This window comes from Panthera onca, chromosome A3 (assembly GCF_046562875.1).
Source record: "Panthera onca isolate mPanOnc1 chromosome A3, mPanOnc1 haplotype 2, whole genome shotgun sequence".
In the NCBI taxonomy this organism is placed as follows: domain Eukaryota; kingdom Metazoa; phylum Chordata; class Mammalia; order Carnivora; family Felidae; genus Panthera; species Panthera onca.
The window spans coordinates 105,256,138-105,279,473 of NC_138341.1; the positions used below are offsets into that span (position 1 = coordinate 105,256,138).

General features: G+C 41.8%; 1 protein-coding gene across 15 annotated transcripts in view; it reads right to left on the reverse strand.

Moving 5' to 3' along the window:
* The window catches only part of PLCB4 (phospholipase C beta 4), a 420,239-nt gene that overhangs the window by 245,890 nt on the left and 151,013 nt on the right, over positions 1 to 23,336 (reverse strand). For all 15 annotated transcript variants that reach the window (XM_078444273.2, XM_078444271.2, XM_078444272.2 and 12 more), the window contains one exon: positions 6,598 to 6,658. The gene's annotated coding sequence lies outside the window, so the exon portion shown is untranslated. The remainder of the gene's footprint in view (positions 1 to 6,597; positions 6,659 to 23,336) is intronic.

The window sequence follows — 23,336 nt, forward strand, 5'->3', positions numbered from 1 at the left end:
CAGGAACAAGTAAACTTCTAATTGCTTAGGGACGTGGGTTTGACTTCTATTTTTCTATCAGTCCTGCAGGGACTCTTTGACATATCTCCGATGAGAAAATGGGCTGCACCTACCCAAATTCTAGACTGCTATATTATTACTCAAGGAGTAGGAAAACCACTACCATCACAGGAGCTTCTTGCTGCTAACTTTTTCTGAGTACTGCCTTCTCCCAGCTACCTGAATGCTCACTGTTAAACCGCAGGTCCTCTGGCCACACAGGAAGAAGGGTCAGCAGATCCTGTTAGCATTTTCACCAACCGAGCCACCGGGGTCCTCTTCCAACTGCTCTCCTCCTGCTTTTGTGACACTGAATCCGCCCCCACCCACGACAGGGGCCACAAAATACAGCAAGAAATGAAGCAGTTGATCTGTGAGGTGGTTATGGCCCAAGGTCACAAGCTGGTTCCTCTCCTGGGAGGGTTTATTTTAGTCCTCAGGCCTCAGTAAATAGCCCTTTCCCACCTGAGGACAGCAGACCAGATGCCTTGCTCCTGTTTTCATTTCAGAAAAGTAGGTAAGGAGTTTTTAAATGCAGCCATTTCCACTGGGCTTTTGCCATTTTGTTGATACAGCACAAAAGTGTACAAAGACTGGGGAGCTCTACTGAATTTATTTTTTTCCCTCCCTTTTACAGAAACAAACCAAACAAAGCAAATATTTACATTTGGCAGGGGGAAAAATCCATATTTCACATCTGGAAAAGCCTCTGTATGCCCAACTCAAAATGGGTGTCTGTAACACTGAGGGGAGAAGTTCTTGCTGTCATGACCACTCAGGTTTTTGGGAAATGACACAAAGAAACAATTTTAATGTCATAATGACTTCATCAGCAGCATTCTCATGAGCTACATGTGAAAAGTCCAATCCATGAAATGGCCAGCTGGCCATTCATTGCCTAAGCAGAAGACTTTAGAGTCTTCTTAAGGGCAGCCCAGTCTAGCTGACCAGGGAAGGGAAAGGGAGAGAGCCACTGTGCAGAAACGTGCCCAGTAATGAGTGGTCTGTTCATCCTAGAGCATTCCCAGATCATGGCAAAGAGGTTGAGATGTGTATAGTATAGGAGAGGGTCCCTGTGGCAGATGGTATTTCTAACATTCTCTTCACACAATGGGACTTTAACACTCCTTCCACTGAGAGGTGGGCTTTTAAGTCTCCTCCCCCTTAAAACTGGGCAAGTTTGTGATTCACCTATAACCAAATAATATGATGGACATGATGCAGCATGACTTCCAAGGTCAAGTCATAAAGTGATGCTGCTTCCAGCTTGTCAGCTGGAATCATCTTGCCAGAGCCCACATAAGCCTTCTGGCTGCCCTGAAGCCGCCATGCTGTGAGGAAGCCCACAGTTGCCCGTGAAGAAAGACCATCTGGAGAAATCCTGAATCTATATTAAGAGAGAGGGGGGCAAGTCAGCCATCAGCTACTCCAGCCTCTTGCTCTTTCAGCTTCAGAGGCCATCTGAATACAACCGCTGGAGTGACCCCAAGCCAGAAGTGCACAACAGAACCCACCCAAACCCCTGACCCACAGAAGTGAGTGAGTGCTGCTGTTTCAAGCCGCTACATTCTGAAGTGATTTCTTACACAACGATAAATAACTAAAACAGACCCCAGCATATAAACTGCATCATCAGATACCTTACTCCATACACTGGAAAATGCAAGTTTTGAACTGGGTCACAATCTAGCCACCACCTTCCATTCTTACTGTGTATTTAGTACTCCAGCCTCATCGGTTTCCATGCAAGTACCCCAAATTTTTTAGAACCTTCTTCCCTAACACACATTATGTACATATACACATCTTTCCATTACCCAAGACTCCATCCTTTCCTCTTTAGAATCCTTCCACATACTACCGTTCATTCATGATGCTTTTTCCTCTAAAAAGTGATACTAGAATTCCACACTCCTGAAGGTTATTAGTGACAGCTTACCTGCCAAACCCAATCGTTTTAACCATACTCCACGGGTATAGGACATTGGCTCATTAAGGGAAAGTCAGCTCACTTTCTCTGGAAAACAGTACTGCCTCATTTCTTTATTGAGCAGGATTACCAGGGCGATTCAGGAGCCCTAACAAAGTCTTATCTCAAAGGAAGTAAGCCTGTTACCAGAGTTTTTCTAGAACATTCTGAAGTTGCTCAGTGCCACTAGCCAAATGTGGCTTCTGAGGACTTGAAATATGGCTGGTCTGAACTGAGATTTAAGTACAAAATATACACCAGATGAAAGAAATGTAAAATCTCAATACTGTTTATATTAATTAAATGTTAAAATAATAATTAGGATGTACTAGGCTAAATAGATTATTAAAATTAACTTCAGCTGTGATCCTGGACTTTCCAGCCTCCAGCTCAGGCTGCTATAACAACCAATTCCTTTTTACTTTTTTAATGAGGCCACAAGAAAAATTGGAATCGTATATGCTGCTCACATATTTCTATTGGATCACACTTTTGTGCTCTACTGAATTAAAGGTACCCAAGGAAACACCATATATATTTCCCTAAAAACTCCATAGAAAAAAATACTCTTAAAGGCAAAGGTGAAATATTAAGGAATACAATTAAAAAGGATGGTTAAGAGAGAATGAAAACTAACAATTAGTGTGTATGCTCAGAAATGCTGCTAGCAAGAATAAGTTACAATCATACAATCAGACAATATCCTTGCCTCCTGGTTCAGGGCACTGAAATCATTATTCAAGCTGACATACATCTAAGGAAAGCTTTGAGATTTCAGAATTTATTATTTTTTTAAGTCAAATATATGTAGAAATTTTACTCACTGCAAATTACCTAGGTATCTCTCTGCACTGCAATCTCTTTCGGACTTAAAAATATTTGAAGCAGTAGCTTATTAACTTCCCTGGGGAAGAAAGTGAATTTAAGGTGCTTCTTGAAATGCAGAAAACTTGTACCAGGAAATATATGGCTGAAAGTCTTAAGGGATGACAAGTAGGTCTGTAGGAGTGAAGGAATGACATGGCATTTAATGACATGGTTGCTGCTAGGCAGAACAGACACTCCCATGTCCTGTCACCACTGGGTCCCTTTTAGCTGTCCTGTGTGCCCATCTCCTGGCTTGTATGTGCTTTGCTTCTAAGAGATGACACTTGCAATTTTTTTAATTTTTGAGAGAGAGTGTGTATGTGTGCACCCGTGCAAGCGGGGGAGGAGCAGAAAGAGAGGAGACACAGAATCTGAAGCAGGAGCATAGTCTGATGTGGGGCTAGAACCCACAAACCATGAGATCATGACCTGAGCCAAAGTCGGGGGCTTAACCAACTGAGCCACGCAGGTACCCCGGCACTTGCAGATTTCTTAAGAGGAATATCCCTTAACTATTGGAGCTGCTTCCTCAGCAGATGCAAAGACCCCAAATGCTCTCAAATTCACAGCCTCCCCCCAAACCAGTCCACAGCCAATGGTTGCTGCAAGGATGGGGAAGCTTGGCCCCTTGCTCTGGGGCAGAAGGAAGTGGTTCTCAGGAGCAAATATGCTCCAGAGTTCCTCCAGGATCACGGCTGAGACAAGGACTTTGCTCAGAAAAATCCCCCTGCTTCCTTCTTCCCTGTCCCTCTCCAACTCACTTGTTTCTCCTGGGAGCACTCCCTTAATAAGACACTCGTGCAAAAATCCCTCATCTCAAGTCTGCTTCTGGGGAGCTCAGCCAGACTCTTGTCATGCATGAATGGGCTCTAAGAAAACATGAAACCAGATTCTTGTTGTACCACAAATAAGAGCTTCTATGTATAATACTTAAGAGTTCAAAATAACTGCACTATCCACAATTTACGAAGAATCATCTTTGTTCCCGAAGAGCACTGCAGCAACCCTAGGACACAGGTCTTAGATCTAATAAATTAATTAATTAAAAAATAAAATAAATATAAATAAATAAATAAATAAATAATAAAATAATAGCTGGTACCATACATATAAACATACGGCTGTCACTATATATCTATGCCTATACCTCCAGCTGCAAGACACATTAGGACAGCCTGGAAGGCTCCAAAGTAGAGGCAAAAGGAAAAAGAAGTCAACGTTAAAGTTTGGGGAGTTTCATACCTGACAGTAACAGTGTACATTCTGTATATAATCAATATTTAATAAAAAACAATTTAAAATCATTCAGAAAGCAAGGAGCCCCAAATTTAGGTAAATCTTCCAAATTTCAATACTGCAGGAAAGAAGGTATCAAGGGTTGTTTTCTTTCTTTCCATGATATTTGAAGACCACCTTTGGTTTGACTTATAAATTCCTCTTTACCAAGAGTCATCTTGAAGCTAGAAATATAATGGCAAGAATAATCCAAAAATAGTCATTTTGCTCTCTATGTAAATATTTTCTATTTTAGGAGTTTAAGCCTAACACTGCTAAAAAGCCAAGTTGAATGGGACATATATAAGAATATACACTTTGTACCATTACAGGAATTAAAATATATTCTGAATACCTATGGTGCAAGCAACAGGCTTAACACAAATGCTTAGAACTAATGTACAGTCATAGGTACTCATGATGGGAATCACAGAGAAATAAAGCAGGTGTTCAAGATAAAACCAGAAGACTTCCAGCTCCCAGGTCTAGAGGTTTCCAATTTTGAATATGGAAAGACATTATAAAAGAACAAGATTTCAATTCAATGTGAAAATGAAATGCCTCATAATACAAGATACTCAACAACTGAATGTTGCTAGAGTTGAGCTTTTTTATTTTTATTTTATTTTTTATTTTTATTAATTTTTTTTAACGTTCATTTATTTTTGAGACAGAGAGAGACAGAGCATGAATGGGGGAGGGTCAGAGAGGGGGAGACACAGAATCTGAAACAGGCTCCAGGCTCTGAGCTGTCAGCACAGAGCCCGACGCGGGGCTCGAACTCACAGACCGCGAGATCGTGACCTGAGCCGAAGTCGGCCACTTAACCGACTGAGCCACCCAGGTGCCCTGAGCTTTTTTAATAGAGGATGGAGGAAAATAAATTCTCTCTTTGGGAGGAAGGCAAGACTAAGGTAAGGGTAACCACCACCTGGTGACATGTGGGGCACTGGGTCCAATCAGGTCCTATTTGAAGAGGGAATGGAAAAAGAGTCCACATACTCTATTAGCTGTCTTGGGACCTGAGTCCATCCAAAGTCTTTGTAAAATCCAGTGCCTGGCATTTATACCACTTCATATGGAAAAACTTCTTCTTGGAACTTAAAATGTTTAACAAACAACTTCTAAGCTATGTTTTTAAACTTCCGAATCAAGTGTTTATTTTCACCACACACATAATTCATTTCTAATAAGCCGATGAAAATGATTTCTTATTTAAGAATAACAACTATTGCACAGCAAAAGCAAACAGTCCAAAAAGAATGTAATAAAGGCTAAAAAGCAGATGTCATGCCTATCCTGATTTAAAATCCCTAGAGAGTTATTTAGAAACCCCTACCCCAACTCTGGTTTTCCTGCTAAAACATAGTTTATGAATCATCCATGGGAAGCAGTAAAACACAGTGCACTCAACTAAAAATAGGTAGGGACACTCAATAATAAATCTACTCTCTTGATAGTCTTGTGTCACCATTAAATACTGATCACTTAGAGAAGTGTGATTCTTCTCTCCCCTCACAGAAAGGCTGGAAAAAAATCAGCCACAGACCCTGCTGGAAGGTAACAGAGTGTGTGACAGGACTTGCAACGTGGTGAAAAAAGTAACATTGATTTAAAATGCCTGTAAGCTGGGGTTCACCTCTCAGGATGAACAGTGAAGTTGCTGGTTATTTTTTATCATGCATCACTATAAAATGACTTCTTGCCTGTTGAAGAAATGATACATAGTCCAAGCGTTTCCCTTATAACATAGGACTCTCTACAAAAAGTCCTATATAAGTTCCTACAGAAGTTACAAAAAATAGGAATTTGATTAAGAAGTCAGAAGAAAACTCATATTAATCAAGATCCTGGCTCTAGAATAAAGCATTGGCAACCTCTAGTTTATAAATAAAAATAATTGGCCACATAGAGCTATTATTGGCCCCCATTTCAGCATTTCTTTAGAGATTTATAAAATGGAACTTAGAGAGGCACTGGGAGAATTTATTTCTGTCATTTCCACAGGTAGTTCCCACAGAATGGATGGTGGATTCTAGCTGACAATGAGGGTAATTGTGATTTTTTTCCACATTTGTGGGAATCTTCCTAAACATTATCTGCATGGGACTGAATACAAGTCCTACATTTTTCCTCAGAAATAACTGCAGAGAACAGGAACTTAAATGATATCTAATGGCTCACTAAATGCCGGCAATACTACCACAGACAGCGAGGAGAAAAGCTAGTGAAGGGTGAAGTGCCCTAGGTTGGTGGAATGAATGAACTGGAATCTGGAAAATTCCAGGGGACTGATGCTCCGTTGCACGAAGGAAAGTAGCTGTCAATCAGTTTTGAGGGGCACTTCAGGGTGGACATCGGTATAAATGAAGGGGGATTCACCTTACAGATGCTAAGTTCTAGAACCCCACAACTAGAAACTCTACCACAGCATGCAGAATACTCACCAGGCAGATGTGGAAGGGACTGCAAGTGATGTCCACTTAGTTGAACTCACAGCGCCGTCCTCTGTGAAGCAAGCAGACACAGAGCAGTGAAAAATCAATGAGAGGAACCTTTAGGATTCTCATGTAAGGAACAGCTTTGTGCACTTCAAAATCAGAATCTATAATATTAAAAACACACACACACATCAGGAAGGCACATTAATACATTAGTGACATTACTTTCCAAATGAACAAAGACACACAGTCATCAAATCAGAAATGTTACCGCTACGCCAGCCTACAGGGTTTATAGATCCTCTTCGCTGTGCTGATCTACTGTTCAACCTCTTACCGTGATAATTAAGGAACAGTTGAACAAGACCATCTAAGATCTTTTAGAATATAAATCTTTTCCTGATTAACAGTCAAACGTCCTTAGATGAACTGTAAGAAAAAGTTTGCCACTTCAATGAAGAACAGTGCTGAACACCTAAGATTTATAACGGATTTGCATCTTTCTACAAAAAGTGTATTTTTGCTACATGTTTTTTGTTGTCTTTGTTAACAAGTTGGTGATGTAGATTCTGGATTTGACATTAGATTTCTGGTTTGGTGGAAATTTAGATTTTGAGATCTTTCCAAGGTGGGGTTGGGAGGGGTGGGAAGTTCCAGGTGGTATCAGAAGTACACAGAAGTTAAAAGCAAATCCATTCGCATTTGGGAGGAGCAGAGGTGGAAAATTTGGCAATTGAGGGGCACCTGGGTGGCTCAGTCAGTTAAGCATCCGACTTCAGCTCAGGTCATGATCTTGTGGTTCATGAGTTCAAACCCTGCGTTGGGCTCTATGCTGAGAGCTTGGAGCCTGGCGCCTGGTTTAGATTCTCTGTCTCCCTCTCCCTGCCCCCTCCCTGACTCATGCTCTGTCTCTCCCTCTCTCTCTGCCCCTCCCCACTCATTCCCTGTCTCTGCCTCTCAAAAATAAACATTAAAAAAAATTTTTTAAAGAAAATTGGCAATTGAAACATGGGAAAATGACGTCTGTAAAACATGAACTGCGTTATTGAGAAAGTCATCATCGATGTATAGAGATGTCTACAGTAAGGTTCTAGGTAGGATGGTTCATCCATGATGCAAGACTATATGCCATTAAAAAGAAAGAAGCAGGACACCTGGGTGGCTGAGTTGGTTGGACGCCCGACTTTGGTTCAGGTCATGATCTCAGGGTTCAGAAGATCAAGTCCCATATCGGGCTTGTTGCTGTCAGCACAGAGTCCACTTCAGATCCTCTGTATCTATACCCCCGCCCCCCCCTCAAAACTAAAAATACAAACACATTAAAAAAAAAACAGTTGGATCTATATGTACAGATTTAAAAAAATCAGGTCACAGTATTAATTTTTAAAAAGTCAAGTAGTTGAGTAATATGCGTACTATGACCCCAATGTGTTAAAACAAACCTCGCTAACCTATGTGTAAATCCTATTAGATGCAGAGAATGTATCTGGAGGGATAACAAGAAACTTGAGTGTAGCTGTCCCAGAACTGCTGCTGAAGGACATAAGAGGAAAAAAAAAAAAAAAGGACCTTTGCATTTTAACCTAACATTTTACCATTGTGTGCTATTTTACCACGAAACCTGTTACTTTTATAATTGAAAGTGAAAAACAATCCAATTCATCCCAAATTTTCTAGAAGAACAAAATATTCCATTTTAAAAATACAGAAATAGAGAATATCTAGTATCATGTGCATTTGTTTATTGATTTAGCAAATATTTACTCTGACCCAGGCTCTAGGCATGAATTGTATCATATATAATCCACATAAACACTCTAAAATGTATATACTGTGATTATTCACATTTTATAGAAGAGAAAACTCAGAAATGACTCTTCAGAAATCACACAGAGCTGGCATTCAACCCCAGGCACCTTGACACATATTTAGCCTCTATGGAACTGCCTCCTCCATGGCACGCACCCTGTTTTCATATTAAATTTATATTTGTAATGAAGTATTGTAAGAAAGTATTGAAAACCATCACAGCTATCCCTAGCACCTTGCTCAGTGTCTAGCATATTAGTGTGCTCAGGAAATCTTCATTGAACAGGTGAATAATTGGGTGGCCTGCCGATAGCCAGGAACTTCAACTACATAACTATGTTATGCCTCTTGGGACTATGAAACAAAGCAGAGTTCCAGAAACACTCATTGATTAAAGACCCTGCTGTACCATGCTCCTCATTTTGAGAAACTACTTGCCACCCAAGTCCTTCTGTAACAAAAGACTTAAAGACAAGATGTGTTTTTCCTCTGCCTTCTCTAATTCCCTAGGAACAACCCATCGTTCCATACACCTTTCTAATTCTGTGCATGGCTAGGATACTGCAACATTTGAGGAAGTCAGTGATGAAATACTTAACCACAAAGGAGTGAAATGGTCTAAACAGTTTGTCATGAACTAGCTATTGGCATATGGCAGATGAACTTTTATAACTGACTTAGTGTCGCAGTCATATATGAATCAAGGCCTCAACTTACCGCCTTTTTCATTCTAACATTACTCCAGGTGTTAAAGAGTACAAATGAGTTCTTGGTAAAAGAGAGACTGTGTGTGTAGAAGTCTCTGGATGTCTGTGTTTATGTGTGTCTTTGCATATGCTTTTGGTCTATTCTTCTGTAACACAGAAAGAAACCTAATAAATAGACAAAATTCCCAGCTGGTAAACAAAAGCTGGTTTTCATTCAATAAGGGTGGCAGCATTATTCCATGTGGAAAGAATCGACTCAACAAATGGTGCTGGGACAACTGGACATCTACATGCAAAGGAATGAAGGTGGATCCCTACCTCACATTATACACAAAAATCAGCTCAAAATGGATCACACATGTACATATCAGAACCCAAACTATAAAACTAAGGAGTAAATATAATACAGGAATAAATCTTTGTGACCTTGGGTTAGGCAACAGTTTCATAGATCTGGGACCAAAAGCACAAACAATGAAAGAAAATATTTGACTTCATCAAATTAAAAAATTTTGTGCTTAAAAGATCACTCTCAAAAAAGTGAAAAGACAACCCACACAATGGAAAAAGATTTTTGCAAATCACTTATCTAATACAGGACTTGTATCCAGAGTATGTTAAGAACTATTTCAAATCAATAATAAAAAGACAAAAAAACTCAATTTAGAAACAGTAAGTGATCTAAATAGATATTTCTCAAAAAAAGATACACAAATACACAAATCATCAGAAAAATCCAAGTTAAAAACCACAATAAGCTATTACTTCACCCCCACTAGGATAATTATAATTGGAAGACAGATTACAAGCGTTAATGAGAATTCGGAAAAATCAGAATGCTTGTACATTACTTGCGGGAATAAAATGGTGTAGCCACTTTGAAAGTAGTCTAGCAGTTCTTCAAATGGTTAAACATAAAATTACCATATGGCCCAGTAACTCCACCCTAGGCCGGTACCCAAGAGTAATAAAAACATATGTCCATATAAAAAGATTACATGTACTTTTTCATAGCAGCATTATCCATAATGGCCAAAAAGTAGAAACAATCCCAAAGCCCATTTACTGATCAATGGACACACAAAATGCAGATGGAATACAATAGAATGTTATTCAGCAGTAAAAGAATGCAACAGGGATACATATCATACATACATATATATCATACATACATATCATGGACAAACTTTAGAAAGCATTATACTAAATGAGAGAAGCCAGTTACAAAATACCACATGTTGTAGGATTCTGTGTATATGAAATATCCTATTCTAGGCAAATCCATAGAAGACAGATTGGCGGTTGTGTAGGACTGAAGGGGCAGGGAAGACAGTCAATGCTCCTGGACACAAGCAATCCTAGTGTTCTTACGTTACACCATGGCAGTGGTTGCACAACTCTAAATATACAAAAAAAAAAAAATCCAATCGTACATTTTAATGGGTGGACTTTATGGTACGTTAATTGTATTTCATTAAAGCTTTCTTTTTAAAGACTGCATTTCAGTGAGTCTACCCATGAATACTCATTGGCTTCTTTCAAAAACAACAGAACACTTCTTCACACTGCTCAAGGAAACCCAGTAAGTGGTGAATATTTACACTTCTACAAGATTTGCTATCACAGTTCTCCACGGATACCTTGTGATGGGAAACACAATTGCATTTCACTCTCACCAAAGAGAAGCACATGCACGGAACTACTTCCAAACCGTAACAAAGCACCAACATCTTACTGCAAACCACCAGTAACGACAGGCCACAGCATTTAGACTTATTAGCATTAGAGTCTTATTTCAAAGCAACAGGGACGCTGTAGCCGAGGGTCAAGTTTTGATTTCTCAGTAGATGGGGATAAAAATGTGCAAGTATTTGAGGGTGACAATGCCAGGCCTGTTTTTGTACATCTATATATTGAACACAGAAGGACTGGCATTTAATGCCCTTTCTGAGACATTCAATATCAGGATTTTGTTTTCAAATGAAGAATAACTTGGCAAGACTGAACCAAAACAGATTCATTGCTCTTTGATCTGCTCTCGAACATGGAAATTGTTTTGTAAACAGCGTTTGAGAATACTCACGTCAGCAAGCGTATAGCATCACAAACCACCTCAAACCTTTGTTGCTTAAAACATGTAACTATTTTGGTTCACATAGTGATCTCAAGTTTGCAAGAATGGCAAGTGGTTAGAACCCAACACGCTAGCCTCTGCTGCGTCATATGCACTAACGTGGCTTTGGGCAAAGCTAGTCACACGGTCAAGCCCAGCTATAAAGGATGGAGAAAGTCTCACCCATTAGTGGGACACTGCACATAACAAGGGCATAGGTGCAGGGAAGGGAAGACTTTGTGGCCATTTTTTACAATCTATCACAGCAGTGTGTCGTAACATGAAACACATTGCCATTAAGGGTCCATAGAGAAATATCTTACAATAGATTACAGTTTATTATTAATGGCGTAGCTTACATGTAAAATACAGTTAACTTACAATGGTACACGGAGAGCTAATGTACAACTGCACATATATTAAGACTTATCTTCTCTTTATGGAAAATGTCATTTTTCGGGGTGCCTGGGTGGCTTGGTCGGTTAAGCGTCCGACTTCGGCTCAGGTCATGATCTCACGGTCCGTGAGTTCGAGCCCCACGTCGGGCTCTGTGCTGACAGCTCAGAGCCTGAAGCCTGTTTCAGATTCTGTGTCTCCCTCTCTCTGACCCTCCCCCGTTCATGCTCTGTCTCTCTCTGTCTCAAAAATAAAAAAACGTTAAAAAAAAAATTTAAAAAAAATGTCATTTTTCTATCGAACATAAGTATATTACTGTAAATACAGTTGCACAGCTATTTACCACAGTAATATTACTATATTGCCATATAGTTTTAGGGTTTGTTTGTTACCAATTATATTTTCTTTTTAAGCAAATACATTTATATGGAAAAGAGTAACAAATTCAGGTGAAAAATTTGGCCAAATCCATACAAGTGGCCCATGAATAACCCAAGTTTAGAACCCAGTATTTGAGGGTGACAACGCCAGGCCTGTTTCTGTACATCTATATATTGAACACAGGAGGACTGGCATTTAATGCCCTTTCCAAGACATTCATATGGATACAAACCACCCACATATCTGAATGAAATGCAGATTCTGTCTGGGATAGGTCTAAGGTGGGACCAGAGATTCTGCAGCCCTAACAGGCTGTCAGGTGACGCCAATGCTGGTTCCAGAACACGCTCGGAGTAGCAAGCAATGGCAGGGGCCTGACAATCAGATAAAGCTGAGGGCAACCTTTACCGGCCATGTGGTCTTGAGCAACGGACCTTGCCTCTCTGAAACCATCTCCCCCTCTGTCAAAGGCAGGTCATACTAAGACCCACCTTGGAAGTCTGGGTCAGGATAAAAGGAGAAGAAACAAACACCAGGTACCTGGGGCAGTGCCAGCCAGCCAGAAGTGCTCAACACTGGCTTGGTCTTCTTCCATAGTTAATGACTTCCAAAACAGTCCTCAAATGGAGCTGTAGGTTAAGAAAGGTAAACAGCAGGCCAAAAGGATAGCCCAGAGTGGTACCATGTCACAACACTAAAAGTAACTGGATTTTAGAAGCATTTCTCACCAATGCAATCACATTTGCTATTTCTGCATATTGTATTAATATGTTTGTCTCTTCAGTCACTCAACAAACATTTATGAAGCACTCAATGTGTGCCAGACCCTGTTCCCAGCTCTGAAGACAGGCCAGTGGACAAAAACAAAACTGCAGGTCCCGAGCTCACACCCTCCGATTCTGTCTAACCGACATGTACTCTCTCCCCACCAGGCTATACTGGAGAGGCTTCCATGGGCCTTATCTGGCTACATACATGTTTAAATGATCACCTTCTAGTTCCCCACAGCCCCCCAGCTGCCCCATCACTGCCACCCAGACAGCCCCCTCTCCTATGCCTTCCTGTTCGCCCTCTCCAAGTTAGTGAGCCCTAAATTAAAGACGTAGTCAGCAACATTTATAAGCATGGAGTGAAGAGGATTCCGCCTCCCTGCTCTGCATATTCACCCTGTACCACTATTCAGTAAACATCCTGCCTGAGAGCAGTTCAGCCATCCCTTTGCCCCTCACTGGGTCTCCAACTGCCAGTTTGAGAAACGGCTCTAAACTTGGCCCAGGAAACTTAGAGCTTCTGTATCTGTCATTTACTGTGGCTAATCAGCTTTAAAATGTGTAACTGAGGGCTCTCTGTAGGAGATCATGAGGTGTTTGGGGGATTTTTTGCCCCCTAAATAAAGGTAATGGTTTTGCAATGACCCACCTACATTCTTTCCCCTAGTTTCCCCTATGTATTGGTTTTCTATGATCGCATTACAAACTGGCACAAACTTCACGGCTTTAAACAACACACATTTACTGGCTCTTAGTCCTAAAGGTCAGAAGTCTGGCGCAGTTGCTCAGTTCTCCACTCAGTGTCTCACAAGGCTAAAAATCAAGGTGTCTTCCAGGCTTCCTTTCTGGAGGCTGAGGTACAATCTGTTTCCAAGCTCAGTCAAGTTGTTGGCTAATTTTACTTCCTTGGAGCCATAGGACTGAGGACTTGGGTTTCCTTGCTATCAGCAGGGGGCCACTGTCAGGTCCTAGATGCCACCTATACTCCTTGCCGCATCACCCCCACCATCTTCAAAGCCAGAGACAGAGAACCTTTCTTGTGTGGAATACTTCTCTTTGAATCTTCTTCAGTCCTTTATAAGGGCTTTCCTGATTAGGGCAAGCCCACCAAGGATAAGCTCTCACTCTTAAAGCCAACTGTGCTATGCAACATAACTGAATCACGGGAGTGATGTAATCCTAGTACTACAGATTATTCAGGGTGCATATACCAGTGCATGGGCGCCTTGGGGCCATCCCCAAATTCTGCCTACTACACCTAGTAACTGTGAGCATGCATTTGTTTCTGCGTGTGGTTTTCTTCTCAGGACGGGAACTGAGGTCATGTCACAAGAAAAGCTAACTGGCCAGTTGAGAGAATACATGAAAGTTAAAACCGGAGAGTATCGGTTTTTGTTGTTGTTGTTGTTTTTAACAACTCTCACTTTGGTCACTGGGAGTAGTTAACGTTCTTAGGATCCCATTAGCCAACCTAAGAATGCATGTACTCTCCAAATTCCAAATCCAGAGAAGTTTCTCCCCTTTCAGTTAAACTGAACCATCATGAAACTAAACATCTAGAATATTAACATTTGAGTAGGACGATGAGGTAACAAAGATGAAAAGCAAGCACATGCCATGGGCTGAAATTCCTTAAGTTAAATTACATTTCCTACATATTATATTTTCTACAATAATATTTACAGGGAAAGAATATAGAAAATTCAAAGGATGCTTCATACATCTACAAGCACAATGCCTATTAGATTTTTTTTTTTTTTTTTACAGAAAAAAGCAGCTTTTAAGAAATATCCCTTTAAAAACAGGTTAGAGAGCGGGGCGCCTGGGTGGCTCAGTCGGTTAAGCGGCCGACTTCGGCTCAGGTCATGATCTCGCGGTCCGTGAGGGCTGTGAGTTCGAGCCCCGTGTCGGGCTCTGTGCTGACAGCTCAGAGCCTGGAGCCTGTTTCGGATTCTGTGTCTCCCTCTCTCTGACCCTCCCCCATTCATGCTCTGTCTCTCTCGGTCTCAAAAATAAATAAATGTTAAAAAAAAAAAATTAAAAAAAAAAAAAACAGGGTAGAGAGCAAAACTGACTGATTTAGGAGAATAACAATAGCAATAATTACCAATTATTGAGAAATTACTACATCCAGGTATTAACTCACCTGGATGTGTATGTGTCATTATGTGTATGAAGTCATTAACTGACACCAAACCCTATGGTAGACACTTTTTACGGAAGAAAAAACTGAGGCACAAAGTGGTTACATCGTTTATCCAGGGGTGCATGGCAAGGAAGCACAGAAGCAGGACTTCAAACCCTGATGATCTGGCCTAGTACACTTAAAAAAAATTTTTTTTAATGTTTATTTTTGAGAGACAGAGACAGAGCACAAGCAGGGGAGGGGCAGAGAGAAAGGGAAACACAGAACCTGAAGCAGGCTCCACGCTCTGAGCTGTCAGCACTGAGCCTGAGGCTGGGCTCAAACCTACAAGGTGTGAGATCACTACCTGAGTGGAAGTTGCATGCTCAACCGACTGAGCTGCCCAGGCCCCTCTGTACACTTACTCTTAAGAGCTGCATCTGGCTGTGCACCCATCTGTGCTCCCAGTGCTGGGAGACAGGGGTGCTTTCTGCACCTACCATACAGCACAGGTGAAGGCTGAGTACACATGCACTGCACTCAGATCTGGCTCATGGCCATGGCTGGGGGCAAATGGGGGCTGCAGCCTCGCCAAGGGGTGTGTTTCTGTAATTTGCATAAAGCCCCCCCCCCCCCCCCCCATGTACCAGTAACCACCTTATTCAAGGAAGGCTATGAAACAATCCAAGCATTCTGCTATCCCCTTATAGCTGTATTGGGGGGGGGGGGGGCGGAGAGGAAGAAAAATGTAACTGGTTCCTTTTTTATACCTTCCGAACCCATTTTCCTATACCTGCATTCTGAAATTCAGAGATTATGAAAAGATAGGAACAAACCAAAAGCAAACACTAGAAGCAAAGAAAAACCACTGGCTCCATTTCCTTTTGTAGAAAACAAAGCGAGCTTTTCTCTAGGTAAAGAGAAAAGACAAAATCTATACTTGAACAACCTCGTTTCTCTTCCATCAACCCAACCTAGACAAAGCAGGGGCAGCATGGCACCAGGCGCTACCAGTGACACGGACCTCAAGAAACCCATGCTTAGCAGTCACAATAATAGGTCACTGGAGGCAGAACTGGGGTGGGGAACACAATACTGCATCTTGACTTCTGCATTAAAGGTATGGTTACATTCAAGGCTCATTTCCATAACTAGGTTGGATGAACTCACAAATCAGGTGACATTTACTCAGCGTTCTTTCCTGGTTCTCGCAAGGCATGACCAAGGGCTGTCACCTTGCCAGGGCCCTCTGCGCGAGGGAAAGACTACCATGATACTTCACTCAGCCCTCTCTAGGTTTTGCCTATGGTTCCCATCTCAGCTCCAGTGTCCTGGTGGTAGTCACACAGCAGAAGTTACGAAAATAAAAGTTTAACTATGACTGCATAAGTATTCAAAAATTACATGTAATCTCTAATTTGTAGTATATTTAATATATTTACAGATGTATTTTCTATATTATGTATAAATAGAAATTTTGTCCGAGAAGCCTCCCTTTAATATGATGCTTTGCAGTGCGGCTTGTTGGGGGTGGGGGGGGGGGTCTTGATTTTTTTTTTTTTTTTACAAGGTTTTATTTGATAGAGTTTCTCATGCTACCTAATTTGACTTAAAATTGCCAGGCACTGCAGCCGGAAGATTTAAATATGTTTGAGATCAGACAGCCCTCAAGGTCCCTGGCTGCCTGTGGTCATCAGTGATCCTCAGAACATTCGAGCAGGGTCTTAGTTTCAGAAACCTGGATATATGCCAACTCAGGTAATTATTCTCTGCCTACCTAATTTCCCCAGGCAATTTAATTGAAAATGGTATTATCCGTCACCTCAGTTCTAATCTGCTCTGAAGTGTCCCCGTGTCCTGCTTCTTCCCTCCACCATAAGCTAACTGAGCTGGTTTCTTTTTGAAGCTTAAGTTGAAAAAAAAATATTTCTGAATCTCTCTAGGGGGAAAATATCAGATAAATAGGAGCCATTTAATTAGTCTCAAACCAGTGTACTGAATAGCGTTGGCAGCAGTTGTAAGACACCCCTCCTTGCTGCCTAACCTTATGAAAAGTCTCTTTTATAGACAGAAATACAAAGGGTTTCTTACTGAAAAACTGACCAAAAAAAACCCCCAAAAAACTGGGGGAGGGGAAAGGGAGAGACCCTGAGATGATTTCACTCTCCTGAAATGATTTTATTTTTTATTAAAAAAATTTTAATATTTTTGAGAGAGAGAGAGAGAAAGAGAGAAAGAGAGAAAGAGAGAGAGAAAGAGAGAGAGAGAGAGAGAGAGACAGTGAGAGAGAGAGAGCAACAGAGACAGAGCGAAAAAGAGAGAAAAAGACAGAAAGAGACAGTGTGAGTGGGGAGGGGCAGAGAGAAGAGGAAGACACAGAATTTGAGGCAGGTTTCAGGCTCTGAGCTGTCAGCACAGAGTCCAATGCAGGGCTCGAACTTACGAACTAGGAGATCACGGCCTGAGCCGCAGTAGGACACTTGACTGACTGAGCCACCCAGGTGCCCTGTCTGTTTCAAAAGGCACTGTCCTTTTGTTTATTTCCAAATAAGCTGATTTACAATCAGCAGAACGAAATACACCATTTAACACAGGAATGCCTGAAACTCAATGAAAATGCAACAGAAATATGCTTTTTGATTACTTCAGACAAACATGAACTTACATCAGTGCTAATAGAAATACAATGAAAGCCACAAAGGTGAGTTACAAGTGTAATTTTGAACTTTCTAATAGCAACATTTAAAAAGTAAGAAGAAACAAAGACTACTACTCAGCAGTAAAAGGAAAGAACTGATAACAACTTGGATGGATCTCAAGAGAATTTTGCTGAGTGAGAAAAGCTAATCTCAAAAGGCTCCATACTATAGGAGATTCCCTTTATATGACAATCTTTAAATGACAAAAGTACACAGATGGAGAACAGATTAGAGATTCCTAGGAATTGGGGGTAGGGGGGAGAATGGGGGAGAGGCGGGTTGCTATAGCTACGGAAGCTTAGCACAGGGAATCCTTTCAACGCAATTCTGTATTTTGACTGTGGTACTGGTCATATGCATCTACACAGGTGATTAAATTGCAAAGAATTACACACATGCATGCATAAAATGATGAAATCTGAATAAGGTTAGTGAATTGCATGAATGTCAATGTCGCAGTTGGGCTATTATACTATAGTTTCGAAAGATGGTACCACGGGGAAAACTGGGTGAAGGGAACAGGGGATCTCTCTGTATTATATTTTATAACTGCATATGAATCTACAGTAAGCTTAAAATTAAGAATTACAAAATTCATGTACATGTAATCAATATAAAAATGGAGATTCCCCACCCCCCACCCCCTTCTAAGTCTTTGGAATCCAGTGAGTCATTCACACTGATGGCACATTTCAACTCAAAGTAGCCACATTTCAAGTGTTCAATGGACACATGTGGCTATGGGGCCCAGTCCTGGGCAGCAAAAATACTTTAAACTAAGCCTAATATCATTTCCCAGTCCTGTCAAGTGGCACATTCTAACATGAAATATCTTTGCTTTCTGAAAGTCTCTTACATAGCCGGTTTGTAATGAAACCCTTGGTGCTTGAACAATCACTGGAAACGTGACCTAACTGGGAGAGAAAATTTCATCAGTGGTACCAACCTGAATCTGGTTTGGACCACAGTTCCACAACAAAAATAATCCCTGTAAAAGAGACATCTAGTAGCTTCTAAGAAATAATGCCTGGGGCGCCTGGGTTGCTCAGTAGGTTGAGCATTCAACTTCAGCTCAGGTCGTGATCTCACAGTTCATGATTTCGAGCTCCACGTTGGGCTCTGTACTGACATCTCAGAGCCTAGAGTGTGCTTCAGATTCTGTGTCTCCGTCTCTTTCTCTTCCCCTCATGCTCCCCCAGAGCTCATGCTCGGTCTCTCAAAAATAAACATTAAAAAAAAGAAATTAAAAAAAATAATGCCTAAGAAGAATTTCAAGAGCTATGGTATATTGACTAGTCTCAAGAACTAAGACTTTTAACTATTTTTGAAACTCTGATGTTTTTTCTGTTGTTTTCTCTTACTTCTCCTTGGTGATTAAAATTATTAAAATGAGAAGGTCTTGTGGGTTTGCTCTTCAGAGCCATGAAACGGTGAGACTCAATCTTCTTTTACAGGTAGCCACGGAGGAGAAAGAAACAAGGGATAAGTGTGTAATGGCAGCTTTGTAAAATACATAAAATTAGGCCAAATCTCTTGGGACTCTGAAAAGTAAAACAAGGTGCAGACCTGGTTCTCAGACCAGGTCTGACAGAAAGCTCAGGGCTCAATCTCAAAAGACCAGTGCAATCTCCATCCACTACAGAAAGTGGGAATGCAATGAGAAAACACTATTCCCAAATGGAGACTTGGTGAGTATAAAGAGAGCGGGTTATGGAATGAGAGAAACGGATCTTTGAGAATACAAGACAATTAACCTCTCCTGGACCTCTCCTGGACCTCCTGGTTGTAAAGCAGCAAAATTATCTACCTCACTCACTGTTGTAAAGTTAAATGGAAGAATACACGAAAAGTGCCTATCACATTCCTGCAGTCCCAAGTGGGCGTTCAATTACAGTCCTTTCCCACTCGTTTCTATACTCAAATAACTACCCATGAGAGAAAATAATCCTGTGCAAAGTAAACCAAGAATAGTAACATCAGAAACTCAAGAACTGATGCTCTAGAGTAATGCCAAGGAGAAAAATGTCATTTTAATCCATTGCGATTTGCTTTTATTATTTTTTTTTTTTTGAGAGAGAGAGAGAGAGAGAAAGAGAGCACATGAACAGGGGAGAGGGGCAGAGGAAGAAAGAGAATCTTAGGCTCTCCACTGAGTGTAGGACTCGATCCCACAACCCTGGGATCATGACCTGAGCCAAATATCAAGAGTTGGACACTCAACCAACTGAGCCACTAGGCACCCCTGTTCTGATTCACTTCTAATCTGTTGGTAGGAAGGTGATTTCATATCAATCTAGGTTTATAGCATTCGTGAGATAGCCGTAGAGGAGCAGATACACCTAAGGTAGAGGTCCCCAAATAATCTAAAAACTGGCAACTGAGCTGATTTCAACAGAGAATCAAGACCTGAAGAACTTTTATATATTCATATTATTCACAAACATAAACTGTATCTTCCAGTCAGCAAGTGAGAATAGGAAAGAGAATATGGTACAGCTCAGAAGAACCACTCAACGCTTGATGTTCTCTTGTTACGAATGACAGAATTTTCAGACTGGTATTTATGTTTGTCACATAGTTTTTGGCAACAGACAACTGATCAACCATCTGTTTCAGGAGAAATCACATTGTGAGCTGGCCCACTAACACCCGATATATAGCAGTGCAGCAGTAACTTGGTTTTTATTGATAAGACTGAATTCTGCAAACTCTCCAAGACTCAGAACACATAGTTGCAATGCCAGAGCCCTAAGATGGGTACCCTAGTCAATAGAAGGGCTCCAAATGCACAACTTAGGAGTAATTTGTATGGACAATACCATGCTGTTTCCTGTTCATGTCTATTTGGTTTTATGAGGAAACTAAAGCAGACAGTTTATCTACACCTCTAATATTCGGCACAAAATCCCAGTTTTTATAGTATTATCAAACTGTGTCAGGAGGGTCCCTCTGAGGATATGAAACAGCTGCTAAGAGATTATGGGGAGGGTTTCTGCCATTACTACTTTTGACATAAGAATCAAAGTCCATCAAGCTACAAATACCACTTGAATCAGGAAAGAGTCTCTCTAGAAAACCACAGCACCTGAAGTAAAATGAGATGAGTTACTAAGACTTAGATGTGCACACCCACCTAGGACATTCAGGCTTCATCAATGCCTGGGTTCAGAGGCAGAAATTATCGTTTTAAATATTTATTTATTTTGAGAGAACAAGAATGGGCAGAGACAGAGAGAGAGAGAGAGAGAGAGAGAGAGAGAGACAGAGAGAGGGCGGGGGAGGAATCCTAAGCAGGCTCCATGCTGTCAGTGCAGCTCAATCCCACAAACCATGAGATCGTGAGCTGAGCCGGAATCAAGAGTGAGACGCTTAACCAACTGAGCCACCCATAACTGGTTTTAATAATCAAAAAAAATTCCAAGTTCTAGTATAAGATGTTGATATAGGAAGATCCTGAACTCATTACCTCCCATAGATATCATTTCTACAGCTATACATGGAACAATTTCCTCTGAAAAAACAAAACAAACAAAACAAAAACCCTAAGAACTGGCAGAGTGACCCCTTCAACATTGGGCACATGAGAGGAAGACCATACTGAAGCGGGTAGGACAGGCTGAAATACAACCAAATATAACCTTGTCATGCATTCCATCCCCAATGTGGCAATGCACAATCAGGGGTGAACCCAAAACCTGCAGCAAAGGGTTCGTACCCCACATCGAGCAACCCAACTTTTAAGACCAGCACCTGAGACATGAGCTGCCAATACCTCTGGATTTGAGAATAGGGCTCATACTCACAAGAACCCCAGGAGGATGAGGAACTAAGGAAGAGTTCTTAGAAGGCCTGTGGGCAGACTGCAAACTCACCCGCCAGGGCCCAGCACAGAAGCAGTCCATAGAAAAGTACCTAGACTTCACGTGACAGAGACTCGTTTCCTAAGTTTAAAGCACTCTACTTTGCTTTGCTTTGCTTTGCTTTGCTGAAGCCAAGAGAAACCATCATACTTGTTTTGTTTCCTTTCCGGCCAGTCCCATCTTTATGGTTCAATGGGGGCCTTCTTGTATGATCTCTCTCTGCAGCACGTTTTCCTTTTTCTCCTCTTTATTCTTTTCCCCCTTTTTAGCAGGTGCTGCCTTTGGAATCCCCCCCTGCCTCACTGCAGCTGTCAGTGTCCTCTTCATGCTCTATCTCCACTGCACACAGAGTGCCAGTAGCACCCAGAGGGGAGCTTCTACACACATCTCATGTCCCGGTTTTCATGTCTAGTGACCTGGTTTTTGCAGCTGCTGCCCAGGGAACGCCCCTCAATTGCCCGGCTCTGGAGGCCAGTGGAGGGGCTTACATACATGAGTCCCATGAGAATGTAACAATCAGAAAAACCATTCTTTACAGACTACTAGTACTGGGGCACTGCACAGACAGCAGACCAAAACACAGTCCGACCTTCCTGCCAAAGAGGACTATCTGCTTGTCCTGGAGCTCGGCTTGAGGGTCAGGCTTCTGGTCTGGTGCACTCAGAGGAGCCCACAGAAGTGCTCCCACAAACACAGGCTGGTGGATGCCACCTTTGTGATCTCTCTCTACCTTGCTCCAGTTCGTTGGTACCTTCCAGAAAGGAGCTTATGTCCTTGTCTAGTGCCCCGATTTCAGCAGCTGCTACCAGGGGACACCTCTAGATCTCCTGGCTCTGGTGACCAACAGGCTTCTATTCACGGGTCCCACAGGGCTGTAACCCAAGAAAGAATGAGTTCTTAAATAGCTACTGCACCCAGGGCACAGCAAAGGACAACAGATCCAGGAGCTCAGTCTTTCTGTGAAAGAGGGCTATTAGCTTACCATCATAGCTGCAGCCTGACAGATAGGCTTCTAATAAAACATACATCTAAGGGGTGACTGCAACCTTTCCTGAGGTTTTGGAGGACAGGCACTATTCTTGCACTCTCCCTCTGCCGTGCTCCAGAGCACCAGCACCTCTAGGATGGGAGCTCTTGTACATTACATACCTGGTACCCCAGTTTTAAGCCTGGTGCCCTCGTTTTTACAACTGCTGCCCAGAGGATACCCCTTGATCACCTAGCTCTGGTAGCCAGAGGGGCCCGTGTTTCTGGGTCTCACGGGGCAATAACCATAAGAGAGACCGTTCTTAGCAGGTAATCACCCACAGGGAAACACACAGAAAACAGACTGCAATACCCCCAGCCTCTCTGTGAAAGGCCTACTTGCTAGTCCTGGACCCCCAGCCTTAGCAGCAGGATTCATGTTTGGCGTATATCTAGAGGCTACAGAAGTACTCTCAGGGAACACAGGCTAGGAGACACCATCTCTAGATACTCTCCTTCCACCTCACTACAGCTTTCTGGTACCTCCCAGAAAGGAGTTTTATGTACACATCTGGAGCCCTGATTTTTGCAACTGATGCCCAAGGTACACCTTCCAATTGCCTGGCTCTGGGGGCCAGTAGGACTTATGCTGACAGTTTCACAGCATTCCTTAAAATGCTGTGGCCTGAGGGTCTGTTTCAGGTGCTGACATTCTCTCCTTTGGGACACTGACTGCTCTTGCCACACCCTCAACTACTGACATCAATTAAAAATAAAATAGGTTCCCTGGACAATCACAAACATTTGAGAGACCACCAAGAACTAAAGCAAGATTGAACAATAAAGTTCACAAGACCAAATCTTCAAGAATGGGAGAGGTGGCTGTATCATCTACTGTATAGAACCAACACAGAGAGTC